This window comes from Oryzias latipes, chromosome 19 (genome assembly GCF_002234675.1).
Source record: "Oryzias latipes chromosome 19, ASM223467v1".
Classification (NCBI taxonomy): Eukaryota; Metazoa; Chordata; class Actinopteri; order Beloniformes; family Adrianichthyidae; genus Oryzias; species Oryzias latipes.
The window spans coordinates 1578587-1593011 of NC_019877.2; the positions used below are offsets into that span (position 1 = coordinate 1578587).

The 14425-nt window shown below is 42.3% G+C and overlaps 1 long non-coding RNA gene across 1 annotated transcript; it reads right to left on the minus strand.

Moving 5' to 3' along the window:
- Positions 1-774: 774 nt before the first annotated feature.
- On the minus strand, positions 775-3241 carry LOC105353788. The gene is made up of 4 exons (XR_908518.2): positions 3184-3241; positions 2655-2734; positions 1838-2119; positions 775-1755 (listed from the first exon to the last, which is right to left on the minus strand). It is a non-coding gene; the product is annotated as an uncharacterized LOC105353788 (long non-coding RNA).
- Between the last annotated feature and the right edge of the window lie 11184 nt (positions 3242-14425).

Consider the following 14425-nt stretch of genomic DNA (forward strand, 5'->3'; position numbering starts at 1 on the left):
GACACCCTGTAGGTTAACAGCATCGGTGGCGGTCGTTGTTAACCCGGGCCTCGACCGATCCGGTATGTCTAAAGTGTTGTGGATGATTCGCATGGTTATTTTGGCAATTTTTACGCCGGATGCCCTTCCTGACGCAACCCTCTCTATTTATCCGGGCTTGGGACCGGCACAGAAGTTACTGGCTTGCAACCCCTGTGGCTAGATTCCCCTGTGGCTAGATTTATTGTGAACATCTTGTGTATATATCGTAAATGTCTTTTGGGGTTAAGTATATAAAATTTCACTTTCTGCACCATGGCCATTATCTTTGTCTTTGTGTGTTGTTTGGGCCTTCACCTCCCTCCCTGAGACGAACCATAGATCATCTGACACTAGCCTAAACTCAAATATCTCAAAGATCCCAATAAGCATCTGCATTGGGCTATATGTTAAACAAACTTTTGGAGGGCAGCAATGAGGAACTTCCAGTTTACTCTGTCAAATGCTTTTTCAGCATCCAATGAGAGTATGGTCATTTCCTGGTTTATAATAGTGGCAAAGTTTACTATGTTAACAAGTCTGCGGACATTGTCACTGGAGTGACTAACTTCGATTAATCCAGTTTAATCAAGGATGAATTATGTGAGGATAGATTTTTTTCTATTCTCTGTGCTAGTGCTTTGCAAATCATTTTTACATCTGCATTGATTAAAGAAATGGGGCGATAGCTTGAAGGACTTGTGGGATCTTTGTCTGGGTTGAGAAGAAGGATTATGTAGGATTATGTAGGCTGGATTCATGTTATCCACCAATCTTTTCTTGGCCTGACATGTTTTTATTAGAAAACCAGCGGCTGATATACAGAAAACCTTACATGATGTACATAAAAAGATATAACATCAACAAAACATAATACGATTTTTTTGTTTATAAGATTTGAGGTATCAAATCAACGTTTTCAAATAGATTTGCTCATTTTAACTATTTTAAAAAGTCCCTGCAGCTACTGAGATTCACCACTAGAGGGCAGTGAAACCCACTTAATGTCGCCACAAAGCTTGGCCTGCAAATACAAAATTCACTATAAAAACTTTTGAGAATAAAATCTACAGATGGATTAATTTAAAGGGGCGTCACAAAAACACGAATGTACTACACAAAACAGAACCAACCTTATCATAATCAGAATGAAAGAAACCCCTAAATGATATGATCACAGCGTGCTTTTATCATTTGACATTTCAAAAACTGAATTTATACAAATGAGTCACAAAATATATAAAAATAAAAACAAAAAGTTTACTGAAACACTTTTCTTCTTGAATCCATAAATAAAGCTTTGCTCTTTTTGTCTGTGTAGAAAGAATCCTGGAACCATAAAAAATAAAACTTCCAGCAGATGCCGTTTCTTCAGCATCTTCTCCTCGTGTTCTGCAGGAATCTGTCCTGACTTTGGGGACAACCCAACCTGACCTGCCGGGATTTGTCCAACATGTCTGTATGATGCCTTGAGCCCCACTCGTGCATCGGGGCTCCTTCATCTCTTTTTTTTCTTTCAGCTGTCAGGAAACTGTCAGACCGGTTCCATTTCCAGGACTCTCTGATGTTGCTTTGATTTATTTCGATACAAACCAAATCCAACCACTGCAATAATGACTGCAGAGACAGCAGCGAGTGAGATGGGAATCACTTTTTCCCTCACTGATCGCACGGTAGTTGATGCAGTTGTTTGATGGTTTTTTTCGGGGGCTCTGATTGACGGCTCAACTCCAAATTCTACCAAAAAACAAAAAGTTTTACTGAAATGATCTTACATGAGGATTGTAACTCACACTAAATTAAATTGAAATCAACTCACCAGGTTTGATCTTCAGGCTGATACTGACAGAATCCGTGCCGCAATTAGCTCTAATGCTAACGCTGATGTTCTTCTCCTCGATGACATTAAACATTTGTAGTGAGGCAGAGGTTTTGTTTTTTTCACATTTGTTCTTCTCACAGAGGTTTTCTGTTGTGTGGATCCACTTAACTGAAATGTTTTCATACTGGCAATCAGCTTGTTTCCATTCAATGTCACAACTAAGAGTCAGATCCTCTTCATATGTAACTTCCACTGTTCGGGTACAGTTTAGTGACACACCTGTGTGATAAAATAGAAAGAAAAGATGTGGTCACTTCGTGTTTTTTTTGCTAAATAATTGTCACACTTCTTCTTTCTCTCTCGGCTTCTCCCATCAGGGGTCGCCACAGCGAACAAGTCGCATGGTAAACTTGGCAATGTTTTACGCTGGATGCCCTTCCTGACGCAACCTTCACAAAGCAACCGGGCCTGGGACCGGCACAGAGGTAGAGAAGGGGAAAATATTTGTCAGACTTACTTAGAGTATTTTCTTAAATGTGGTCATTTATTTCACATCTTAGAGGTGAGTTTGGAATTCTGCAGAGCAACCAACACATATAAGAACTTGTTTGTTCCATCAGCCATAACACTGCTGAACAAACTGTAAATGGTTTAGAGCAACTGTCTCTGGTTGTTATTTTTGTGGGTGTTGTCTTATTGTGCATGTTTATTCTGTTGTTTTTCTTTATCTTGTAGCTTTGGGCTCCTCGGCCCAGGACAAATTTCCCACAGGGGACAATAAAGTATACATTGATTGATTATTGACTGAACACACCATCATCTGCTGAGAGTCCACGCAGAAGCACAAACATCAGCGTCAAATGTCTGAAGAAGAAGGACATCCTGAAGGTTCAGCTGGAATTCAAACAAAAAAAGAAATTTTTAGTGTTTGCAGGTTTGTGTCTCTGCCTGGTTTCACAAAAATCTCATCTCGTTTTGTATCAAACTGTCATTAAACAAATGAGAGAATAAAAAACAGAGTTAAAAACATTTTTCTCTTTTTAAGCGTAGTCAAATGTTGCAATTATGATTAGTAGACGTGTCACAGCAGGCTGTCAAACCAGTGAAGCTGTGAAAAACACCTGCAGGTTTACGCTTCTGCAACAAATACAGTCTAAAGAAAAGCCAAAAATGTTCAAAATCTTGAAACAAACATTCCTTTCAAACTTATTCCTTTATAATTTTTGGAAAAAAGACTCCATAAAGGTTCTAGTTCAATAACTATTCAGAGCTAGTTTTGAATATAAATAAAAACTTTGAGTCAAATTGAAAATTAAAGAACATCTTTTTGCAAAGTTACTCACTTGATGGAGAAGTTGTGTCTGAGGAGGTCGGGAAATGATTATCAGAAATACAACAGCAGGATGTGCTGATATGAGTAAAAAAAGGGGGTGGAGTCTGATGATCAAACTTCCATTTGCAGAGAAAGTGAAAGTTTTTAGAAACCTGTGGGAAAAGCTGGTCTGCAGGAACAAGGGCACCGACAAAAGCCGGCATTTGTTCACCCCCTGAATAAGGTTGAATTTTTCCTTGATTGAAGTGGACTTGAATTGAAGTAGAAAGTTCATGTTTTACAATAATAGAATGCAGAACTTTTAATCATTAAACAGTTAATCAGGTCACATAAAAGATTCCCGGAAGCTTTAAATTATGAACAAACAATGAAAAAGCCTCTTAAGACAAAAAGAAAACAATTTTTAACCATTACTAAACTCTGATCAACAGATAGTCTTGTAACCTTCATCAGGGATTAAATGAAAAATGGAAACCTCTGCAGTCTGCTTTTACTTTGGCGGTCTATGGAAAGTATTTGCAGCTCAACAGCATTGTGCAACTTTAACGTCTTTGGATGATTTCCAAGATCAGAAAAAAACAAAAACTAAGATGAACTTTTCAGCTAACTGTACAAGAGGACTCACTGTTTTTTCGAAATCCCCAAAAACAGTCAAAGATTAACTGTTTTTGGAGAAAAATCCAGTCAAACTACGACTGGATTTCTATTGCTGCTGGATCTGAGAGCAGACTTTGATACCATAAACTTCACGCTGGCAAGCAGGAAGTGTCTATGAGGTACTTTCCACAGTTCGGATTCATTGTTAATCCTCTAGCACCCAGGTAGGGGCGGAGGGTTTACCGGTACGGGTGGGTTTTTGGGTTGTCCGGGTCATAGAGAGCAGCAGCCACATCTTAAGGGGTGTCTTGCAGTCCCTTTGAGTATTCGTAAGGATATTGAAAGTTTCACACACACTAATGACGTGTCGTACAGCGTCCTTACACCACATTCTAGTCGTGAGTAAGGTGTGAGTAATTCAATTCAATTCAATTCAATTTTATTTGTATAGCCCAAAATCACAACAACAGTCGTCTCGATGGACTTCGAAGTAAAACATGAACTCAAAAGGATCATGAATACAAAGAGTTCAATAGGAAAATACTAAAATGAACTAACAAACTGACTAAGCTATACTGGCATCCCTGCCCTTAGACCCCCCTTTGCGGTAAGGAAAAACTCCTAAAAAACCGGATTCTGGAAAAAACGAAGAAACCTCAGGGGTTTCCACATGAAGGAGGGATCCTCCCCCAGGACGGACAGGCAATTTACCAGAACTCTTAGAGAAGAATTAACTTATCTAACCCTACAACTACATATATAAAAGTCCAGCAGACCAGCTTCATCCAGCCGTGGTTGGGGGGACAGTCGGGGGCGAGAGTCGAGCCGGAGACAGGAACCACAGCCAGGTGTAGGAGCAGAGCTGAGGTACTCGGTCAGGAACTGGAGCACGGATGAGCCAACTGGAGTCTGGAAGCACTCCCACTCCCCAGGAGGGGAGAGGAAAAGAGGGACAATACATGAATCGCACTGTACCAAACAGAGGCATGGAGAACTAAATGATGAATAATGATCAAGAATAGAGGAGAGGAAGGGTAGAAGTAGATGAGGAAAGAGGACAGAACCCCAGAGCACCATAGTTACCCCAGCTTCAACTTCTAGCAGCCTTTTAAAAGAAATAGTTATTAAGTTTAATTTAAACAAATTAACATTAAGTTAAATAATCTCTAAATACTAACTAGTCTGACAATAAGCCTGTCCAAAGAGGAATGTTTTCAGTCTAGCTTTGAATGTAGAAACTGAGTCGACCTCTCTTACATGAGCTGGGAGTTTATTCCATAAAACAGGGGCTTGGTGGCTAAACGCTCTACCTCCAACCGTACTTTTACTAATTCTAGGAACAACAAGCAGTCCTGCGTTTTGCGAGCGAAGTGTTCTCATTGGATGGTAAGGGACTATGAGGTCCTTAATATAGGACGGGGCCATTCCATGTAAGGCCTTATAGGTTAACAGGAGGATCTTGAACTTGATTTTAGAATCCACTGGGATCCAGTGAAGTGAAACTAACACAGGAGTGATGTGATCTCTTCTGCTAGTTCCTGCTACAATCTAGCTGCTGCGTTCTGAACAAGCTGGAGACTTCTTAAGGAACTCTTAGGACACGCTGCTAACAAGGAGTTACAGTAATCCAGCCTCGACGTAACAAATGCATGGATGAGTTTTTCAGCATCACTCTTAGAAAGTATATTTCTGATCTTAGCAATATTCCGCAGGTGAAAAAAGGCAGTTCTACATGCCTGAGATATGTGAGCCTTAAATGATAAATCCTGGTCAAATAAAACCCCAAGGTTTCTAACTGTGGAATTGGGGGCTATACTTATGCCATCCAGGGAGACTATCTGAGCAGACAGAGCATCTCTGAGGTTTTTAGGACCAAGTATAATGACCTCAGTTTTTTCTGGGTTCAAGAGGAGGTAATTAATTGTCATCCAGGTCTTGATGTCACTGATGCAGGCGTTCAGTTTCTCTATCTGGTCATTCTGGTCAGGCTTCATGGATAAATACAACTGCGTATCGTCGGCATAACAATGAAAATTAATGCTGTGTTTCCTGATTATGTTTCCTAGGGGTAGCATATAAAGCGTAAACAGGATCAGTCCCAAGACTGAGCCCTGTGGGACTCCATAGTTGACTCGAGTGCACTGAGAGGAATGGCCATTTACATTAACGAACTGATACCTATCGGACAGATAGGATTTAAACCACTGGAGAGCAGATCCTCTGATCCCTATGTCCTGCTCTAATCTATGGAGTAAAATACCGTGGTCGATAGTGTCAAAGGCTGCACTGAGGTCCAACAGGACCAGAATAGAAAGTAGTCCCTTTTCTGAGGCCAAATAACAAGTCATTAGAGACTCTAACTAGTGCAGTTTCCTTACTGTGGTGGGGTCTAAACCCCGACTGAAAGTCTTCAAAGTGGCTGTTGTCCTGTAGGTGGCGCTAAAGCTGCTTAACTACACCTCTTTCTACGATTTTAGAAATAAAGGGGAGGTTTGATATTGGTCAATAGTTGGCCAACATGCTAGGATCCAAACTGGGTTTTTTCAGAAGAGGTTTAACAACTGCATATTTAAAAGACTGTGGCACGTAACCCGTTTCCAGAGAGGCATTTATCATTGTTAATATGGGATCATTAATTAGGGGAAAAGTTTCTTTAAAAAGTCTAGTGGGAATTGGGTCTAACAGACACGTTGAGGATTTGGAGGACGTAATAACTGATGTTATTTCCGCTTGATCCACAGCAGTGAAGCAGTCCAATGTTACAGAGGTTTCTAAGGATGCCTCCACTTCCACCGCTTCAGCCTGCTCTGGGCTGATAGTAGGAATAACTTGATTTAACTTATGTCTAATATTTGATATTTTACTATCGAAAAATGTAAGAAAATCATCAGAGCTGAGAGAAACAGGAACATGTGGTTCTACTGAGCTCTGACTGCGAGTTAATTTAGCAATAGTGCTAAAAAGAAATCTTGGATTGTTTCCATTCTCTGATATTAAGGTTGAATAGTACTGGCTTCTAGCTCTACGCAGAGCTTTTTTATAATTTAATAGGCTATGTTTCCAGATATCCAGAGACTGCTCTGAACCGGAGCGGCGCCATTCTCTTTCCAACTTACGGGTTTCTTGTTTAAGAGAACGAGTTTCAGCGTTAAACCACGGTGCTACTCGGTTTTGTCTGACGAACTTAGGTTTCAAGGGGGCAACAACATCGAGTGTACTCCTGAGGGCTTGTGAGGCATCATTAACAAAGTGGTCATTTATACTAGGACTGATAATATGGGAGCTGGTCTCAGAGTATTTTCTCAGAATATCACTAAGTACTGGCTGAACTGTGTGTTTAAACTCAGACACAGAACGGTCAGTTAAGGTTCTTCTAAGTTGTTTCTTATTCACTGGGGCAGAAGGATGTTCCAGTGTAAACTGGAAGGTAATCAGAAAGTGATCAGAAATGATGGGGTTAAGAGGAAGGACACTCAGCTGGCTGATCTCTATCCCATGGGTTAGAACAAGGTCCAGGGTGTGCTTATGACAGTGAGTGGGTTCATTCACACTTTGGGTGAAACCAACATCATCTAATAAAGCTGCAAAATCCTTTCCTAGACAGTCACTGGGGTCATCAACATGAATATTAAAATCCCCTAATATTATAGTTTGATCAGAATCTAAGACAATAGTCGATAGGAAGTCGGAAAACTCAGTTAAAAATTCTGAATATGGGCCGGGGAGGCGATAAATAATTATGAGTAAAACAGGTTTTCGAGTTTTCCTGTTTGGGGGACTTAAAGACAATATGATGCTTTCAAATGAATTATAAGCATTTTTAACTTTAGGGCTGAGAAGTAAGCTAGACTGTGATATTACTGCCAAACCACCTCCTTTCCCTGAAATCCTGGATTTCTGATAGTTAGCATAAGTGTGTGTGTGTGGGGGGGGGGTTGCTTCATTCAATCTAACATAGTCATCCTGATGGAGCCAAGTTTCTGTTAAGGCTAAAAGACTAAGGTTTTTATCAGTAATTAACTCGTTGACTAAGAGGGACTTGGAGGAAATGGATCTAATGTTTAATAAACCGTATTTAATTACATCATAATTCTGCTTGTGAGAACTGCTGTCTGTCACTTTAAGGTTTCTATGACGCGCTCCTTTCATTTGTCTTTCAGCACATAAGCTAAAGCTAGGACCTGCTTAACTTTCCCTGCATGGGTTTTGCACCGGCACTAACCCTAAGGGAGGCTCAGAGGAGCGTTTTACACTGCTGCTCTGCGCCCGGGTCTCGTCTCTGGATTGTCAGGTTAACAGACTAAGGCTAGCAGAAATGTTTCTAGAAAGAAGAGCGGCACCGTCCCGGGTGGGATGGACGCCGTCTCTCCGCATGAGACCGGGCTTCCCCCAAAACGCGCTCCAGTTATCCACAAAACCAACGCCGTTTTCTGGGCACCATCTAGAAAGCCAGCGGTTAAATGATGAAAAGCGGCTGTACATTTCATCACTGACTAAGTTCGGCAGGGGACCAGAGAAAATTACAGTGTCGGACATCGTCTTAGCCAGTTTACACACCGAAGTTACGTTTAACTTAACCACCTCTGACTGTCTCCGTCGGGCATCATTACCGCCTGCGTGAATCACGACTCGACGGAACCTGGACTTACTCTGAGCTAACATCCTAAGGTTCCCCTCGATGTCACCAACTCTGGCCCCCGGATAACACCTGACTGTAGCCGCTGGGAGCTCCACGTTTCTAACTTCAGAAGAGCCTATAACCAGAGTTGAGTGTTCTGCGGGTGTGTCGCTGAGGGGGGAGAACCTATTATTAACGTGGAGTCTCGGGTGCTCTAAGTCTTTGCGTTTAGCACTATGTTTCCTCCCAACCGGTGCAAACCCCTGTGTGTTTCCCGGCTGTTGGGAAGGCGCTGGGGTGCTAACTAAGTTAGCCCTGGTAGCGCGGCCCGCGCTACGAGTAACGACCTGGCTAGCCGGCTTAGCTTCCACTGTGCGGAGCCGCGCTTCTAACTGCTCCAGCCTAGCCTCCAAGTCTAACACAAGACTACACTTAACACACCTACCGCTATCTTCACTAAAGGAGGCAGGATCCTCACTAAACATATGGCACATGGGGCAGGAGAGAGGGGGAAAGGCGGAAGGAGTGGTGGCCATGCTAGGTTCTAAGCTAAGGCTAGCGGTGTTTAGGTAAAGAGAAGTGGTCTATTTAGCAAAATGAGAAAGTGAACAGCAAGCGGTTTAACAGTGGTGAATTCGCTAATAAAAGGTACTAGATGTGAATATTAACCCAGATAACCCTTAGAGTAAGCAATAGTAGTCAGGCTAATGCCAAACAAGAGAGCAGCAGTCAAACACGACAAACACTGGAAAACGCTCACCCGGAAATGACTTCACAGGAAGCAGCCCTGATACTGGCTCCTTACCGACCGCACACCACTACGTAAGCGGCCATAGGACGTCCACACAAACTACACAATGATTGTCTAATTTCCTTATTTCTAACACTCAGGCTGCAGCAGGTAGCGCACATGGATCACATGAACATAACTAATGGGGTCCCTGCACAGTCTGCAGGATTTGGGATCCATACGACATGCCTGGGTCTCACCTACCTCCCTCTTACTTACCCTTATGTGTTGCTTTAGTGTCCACTGTCGCCTGCAGCACGCATGTGGAAACATTTACAATAACATTTTGTCTCTACAGGCTCACAGAGCGCTCTAAGACCTTGGTATTTCATGCGGGTCACCTGCGTGCCCCATACAGGTTTGACCATTTTTCGCCCACAGCCTGTTTCCACCCGTAAGGGCAGTTGGGACTAAAGCTTTAGACAGAAGTTCTGCTGATTCTGAGACTTTGTTGGCTTCTTTTTAGGGTCCATTCGTAGAACATTTTTTTGTGTATTTCCTGTGGGTCACACCATCCACACTTAGGTCAGTTTTCATGCAAGTAGAATGTAAAATGATATGCAGATGACGCTGTTACCTAAATAATAAATACCTACACACAAATATAGCACACGTAAATACTTTTAAATACTTATACAGCAAACTTATATAGTCCTAAGTGCTTCACAGTCCCATCCACCCACATATCACCCAGTGAGGGCCCTTGGGCAAGACCCTTAACGCTACTGCCTCCCGAGCACGATTCGGCTGCAGCTCACCCCTCCCCCAGGGCATGAGTCAAATGCGGAGAACAAATTTTCCATTGTGGGATAAATACAGTACAATAAAATAAAAAAATAAATACATTTTCTCACTGATGGCAGCTCACACAGATATTTCAGGAACAACAAGCCCAAGCATGCCCCATTTTCCACTGTGGACCGGTTTTCCCTATGAAATTGTTAGTGTGCGTGCCATCAGATATTAGAATCTGACAAACATATTTTTTCTTTCTTACTGATTGAGAAAGTGGATGACTTGTTTGTACATCACCCTACATGACCAACATGTTTCACAAGCACGAGCAGCGCCTTGCCTGCACTTTGCTGATTAGCCACAATGTATTTAAGAAACACTGTTTATGGGGTTCTGTTATTTAAAAGGTTATTCACATTTGGTATAGAAGCAAAAATCCCTCCAGACCAACGTAAACATGAAATTAGCTAAATGTCTGCTGTTTGGTGGAATCTGCAAGTGAATCACATGTCCACATAAATGAGACATTATAGGAACCATTGACTGTATGTGAGAACTGGACTGAGGAACCCCTCCCCCCTGGCATACCAAACAAAAAGTACCTGACGACGTTTGGCTCCAACATGCCGGCTTTTGTCTCGCAAAAAGCTGAATGGACTTCATTTGGTTGGAACCGGAATCAAACCATTTTTTATGGATGATGTCCCACTCAGTCCAGTCGTCAGATACAGTCAATGGGTCATACGTGTGACAGAGACTCCATGATGGATGGAACCGTCTCAAGGAAGGGTCTGTAATAATTAGAATTGATGGTAACGCATGAATCAAGCATGCTATGTTATCACTCAGAGGTTTACTTTATGGACCAATATGGCAACAATGGAAATGTTTATTTGCATTAAAGTGGAATCTAACACCTCTTTTGGGGATGGAACAGACCGGCGGAGGGAGTGTTATGATATGGCTTTGATCTGGCTGTAAACTGGTGGTTATTGTATCAGATCAGCCATCCCATGCACGAGTGAAAACAGCTGTTTGCTGCTAAAATGTTTTGTCTAAAGAGGCTTTGTGGGAAAAGCACAATCTCTGATTGCATCTGTCAATCAAAAAGACGAGATTCCATCAACTGCCCAACAGGCTTAGTGACAAAGCAGGATCTACCACTGAATGCTTTGACTATTAATATAAAAGCAGAATTTCCCTCACAGCTAAGCCACACCTCTCCGGAATCGTGATATTTGTAGTAAAACGGGGTCTGAGCAGCACAGAAGACACACTTATGAAAACAGCCTGGCTTCATGTGCTGTGCAGCAGCGTTCACAGAAACACCAGAAATCCTCACTTTGACCTTCAGGCGATGTTATGCAATGCTGTCAGTAAAACCTAAAAGAATTAATTTACCAACTGTACTGCACACATCAGCCATTTGACACAGGTTCAAGGAGGTTCTTGTAGCATGTGGTGTTCACACTGGACTGTTGCTACCTGATACCAGCATGTACCTACAGAAGGAGGAGGCTTGACACCAAATGTCAAAGTGGAGCAAATCTGGTGAATCTTTCTCCAGGCCTTTTCCTTACAGCTCTGTTCCGATAAATGAAAGACTTTGTGTCATTGGATTCCAGCCGGGCACAGACTGCAGTTATTCATTTCTACTCCATGATCAATTTTCAAACAGTTGACACTTCCAGGAATGCAAAAGGACACCAGTCATACGTCACTACCAAGTCCCTGATTGGTCAAAGTTCAGCCTGGTTTAACTTTCAACATGTGTTCAATGGCTGTTTTGTATGTAGAGACTGAAAATGGACTTAAAAATGTGTGTAGCGATGCGTGAACATGAGAGTTTTGAACGATAAAGCCTGAAACGCGCATTTCAGTGCATTTAAATAGATTTTCATTGGAAGATTCAGTGGACGCTCAACGCGCACTACAGAGCAGCATCATACACACCTGCACTCCCCTTAAGATGCAGCCACTCCTCTCTACAACTCTCCACTGACACGGACAACTCAAAAACCAGCAGGACCCGTACGGGACGCCCCCCATGGGGTCTGTAAGTAGCTTCATCCTGCAGAAACCCACCAAACTATCCTTAGTCTTTTGACAGATCACCCATTTGAACAATTTGACTGCAGACGTTGTCAGAAAAAGATCATTTTACTTTCATTTCCTGAAATTTTCATGCCGTCCAGATGGATTTAAATGAAAATGTTTTCAGTCAGTTTGTTTAAATTGAACATTGTTTCCTTACAAATAGCTGATTCAAACACACAAACAGCTGATTCAGATAATGTCAGAAACAGATTATTCACAGCTCTCAGGACCAACTGAGGTCATGCAGATGAGAAAAAAACACGCTAACAAAACCAAACCTCAGACACTTTTATTTCCTCTTCTCATCTCTTCTTCTCAGTTTCTGAGGATGATGTCATGTCTACATGTGATTCTGCTTCTCAGGTTTCAGCTCCTCACCAGATATCAGAACCAGAATATTTGCAGTTCAAGCATAGAAAAAATCAAACATTTTCTATTCTTTAGACATTCATCGAGCTCACAGACAGAGAGGAAGTTACCTGGAAACATATAAAAAGGCACAAGTTTTTGTGAAACAAGTCTGATGGAGGTAAGACGACCAAAAATAATACAACAGTCAAAAAACCTGACGGTGCAGGATCCAAACCCAAATGGGTGAATTCCAGCATCTTTACACATGTCTTACTGACAGCTGCATCACCTTTGTTGCATTTTGAGAAGTGGATTAAAAAAATCACTTTCCTGATTCTTGCAACGTATTAAAAATCTGTGCCTCATCATCTTCATCATCATCACACACTGCTGTGATGTTTCGATGTCACTCTGACTTGGAACTCTGGTTACAATTCAAATCATCTTTGTAGGAAAATGGGAACATTTCCTCTTTCACAGGACCGCTTCTTTGTTGTGGGCTCACTTTCGGTCATATGTTAACCAAAATGCTCACAAGGTCATGAATTCATGTCCTTTTTTTCCTTCCAAATTCTGCAGGACAAGCAGAAGCAGTCATGCTGTGTGACATTTCATTAGTTTTTATGAACCACATCATGTCCAAAAATGGGGAAAAAAATCAAAAACAGTTTTTCCAAAACTGCTTCCTGTTTCTTTTAACAAACTTTCTTTAAGCAAGAGAACTTTGTGTCGAGTCCGGTCCGTTCAGTGAAAAATGTGCAGATATTCTTAAGAAATATGTCGTCAGCCGTCAGTAAATCCAATAATAATACTGGGGCAGACTGACAGAGGCGTGGCAGCCAGTTCACGCCCACCCCACCCCGAGAACCGGGACAGTCATGCACATTCACACAGGAGTGGAGCCACACTGGAGGCGGGGAGGGGGGGATCGAACCGCCGACTCTTGTTGGAGCTACACGTCATCAGTAAGCAGTGATTGATCCAAGTCCTACGTTTCTACAGTAACCACTCTCTCCGATCTGGAGTGAGCTTGTTGGGGGGGCCACACACTTACCACTTGAAAGCGGGTCGCACGGAATCTGTCGAATCAGGCTCCACCTACTTTTGTGGAGGCATCTGATTGGTCGGTTTATAACTGCAATAACTTGAACTGAAGACAAAAATATGTTGGAAGAAAGAGGATTATCAAGAAGATGTTAAAAGAAATGCATCAACGTCAGAATGTTTAATCTGACCAATAGCTGTTTATGTCTCTATAGAAGTCTATGGGATTCTTTCTTTTTTTTATTGAACATTTGCAGAGTACAATACAAAAAAAGACATTTATAAGAATTCAACACAGTTCTGCATTTTTTTAAACTGGTGTTCAATAATAACCAAATAAAGCGATCACAGAAGAAAGGTCTGTGGGATTCTGGCTTGTTGGAGCCACTTCCTGTTTTGAAAGCCAGGGGGAGGAGTCACTCAGTCCAGTTCTTAGATGCAGTCAATAGACGAGATGCAGTATCCCCTAGTGGTAAAGGGGTGTCATTGCAGCCAAACCTTTGACTAAACCTACAAAGATTGTGTAGATGTTCAGTATATTAAAATGAAATGTTTGAGTTCTTGATACATAATTTGATACATGGCAGGTGGAGTGCCACTGAGTAAATTGGTTCCCCCTGTGCGCACCAGCTGCTCACCTGGGGGCCCATAGAGGTGGCTTCCCTCTGGTAGTAGAAACATCAGCGTCAGCCTGCTGCTTCCAGGTTGGACTGGCTGAGCCGGCCTCAGGCTGCTCAGCACACTGGTTGTTTTTAGCAGAGTGTAGCCTCAAACGCTCCCCAGCGCTGTGATAGATTTGCTGATTGCAGCCTCAGACTGTTTTTTGGCCCTAATGTGAGCCAGGCGTCTGTGTTTATGCCGCTCGAGTGACACCTTTTGGTCGGCTGCACACGCGTCGCTCTTTGTTTCTGTTTCTGGCGCCCCTGTGTTCTTCTGTAGCGCCATAGTTTCTGTCTGTCCGTCTCCACTTGTGGACGTGACGGAGCAAACTGGACGTTGGGAACCACCTGTCTGCTGCAT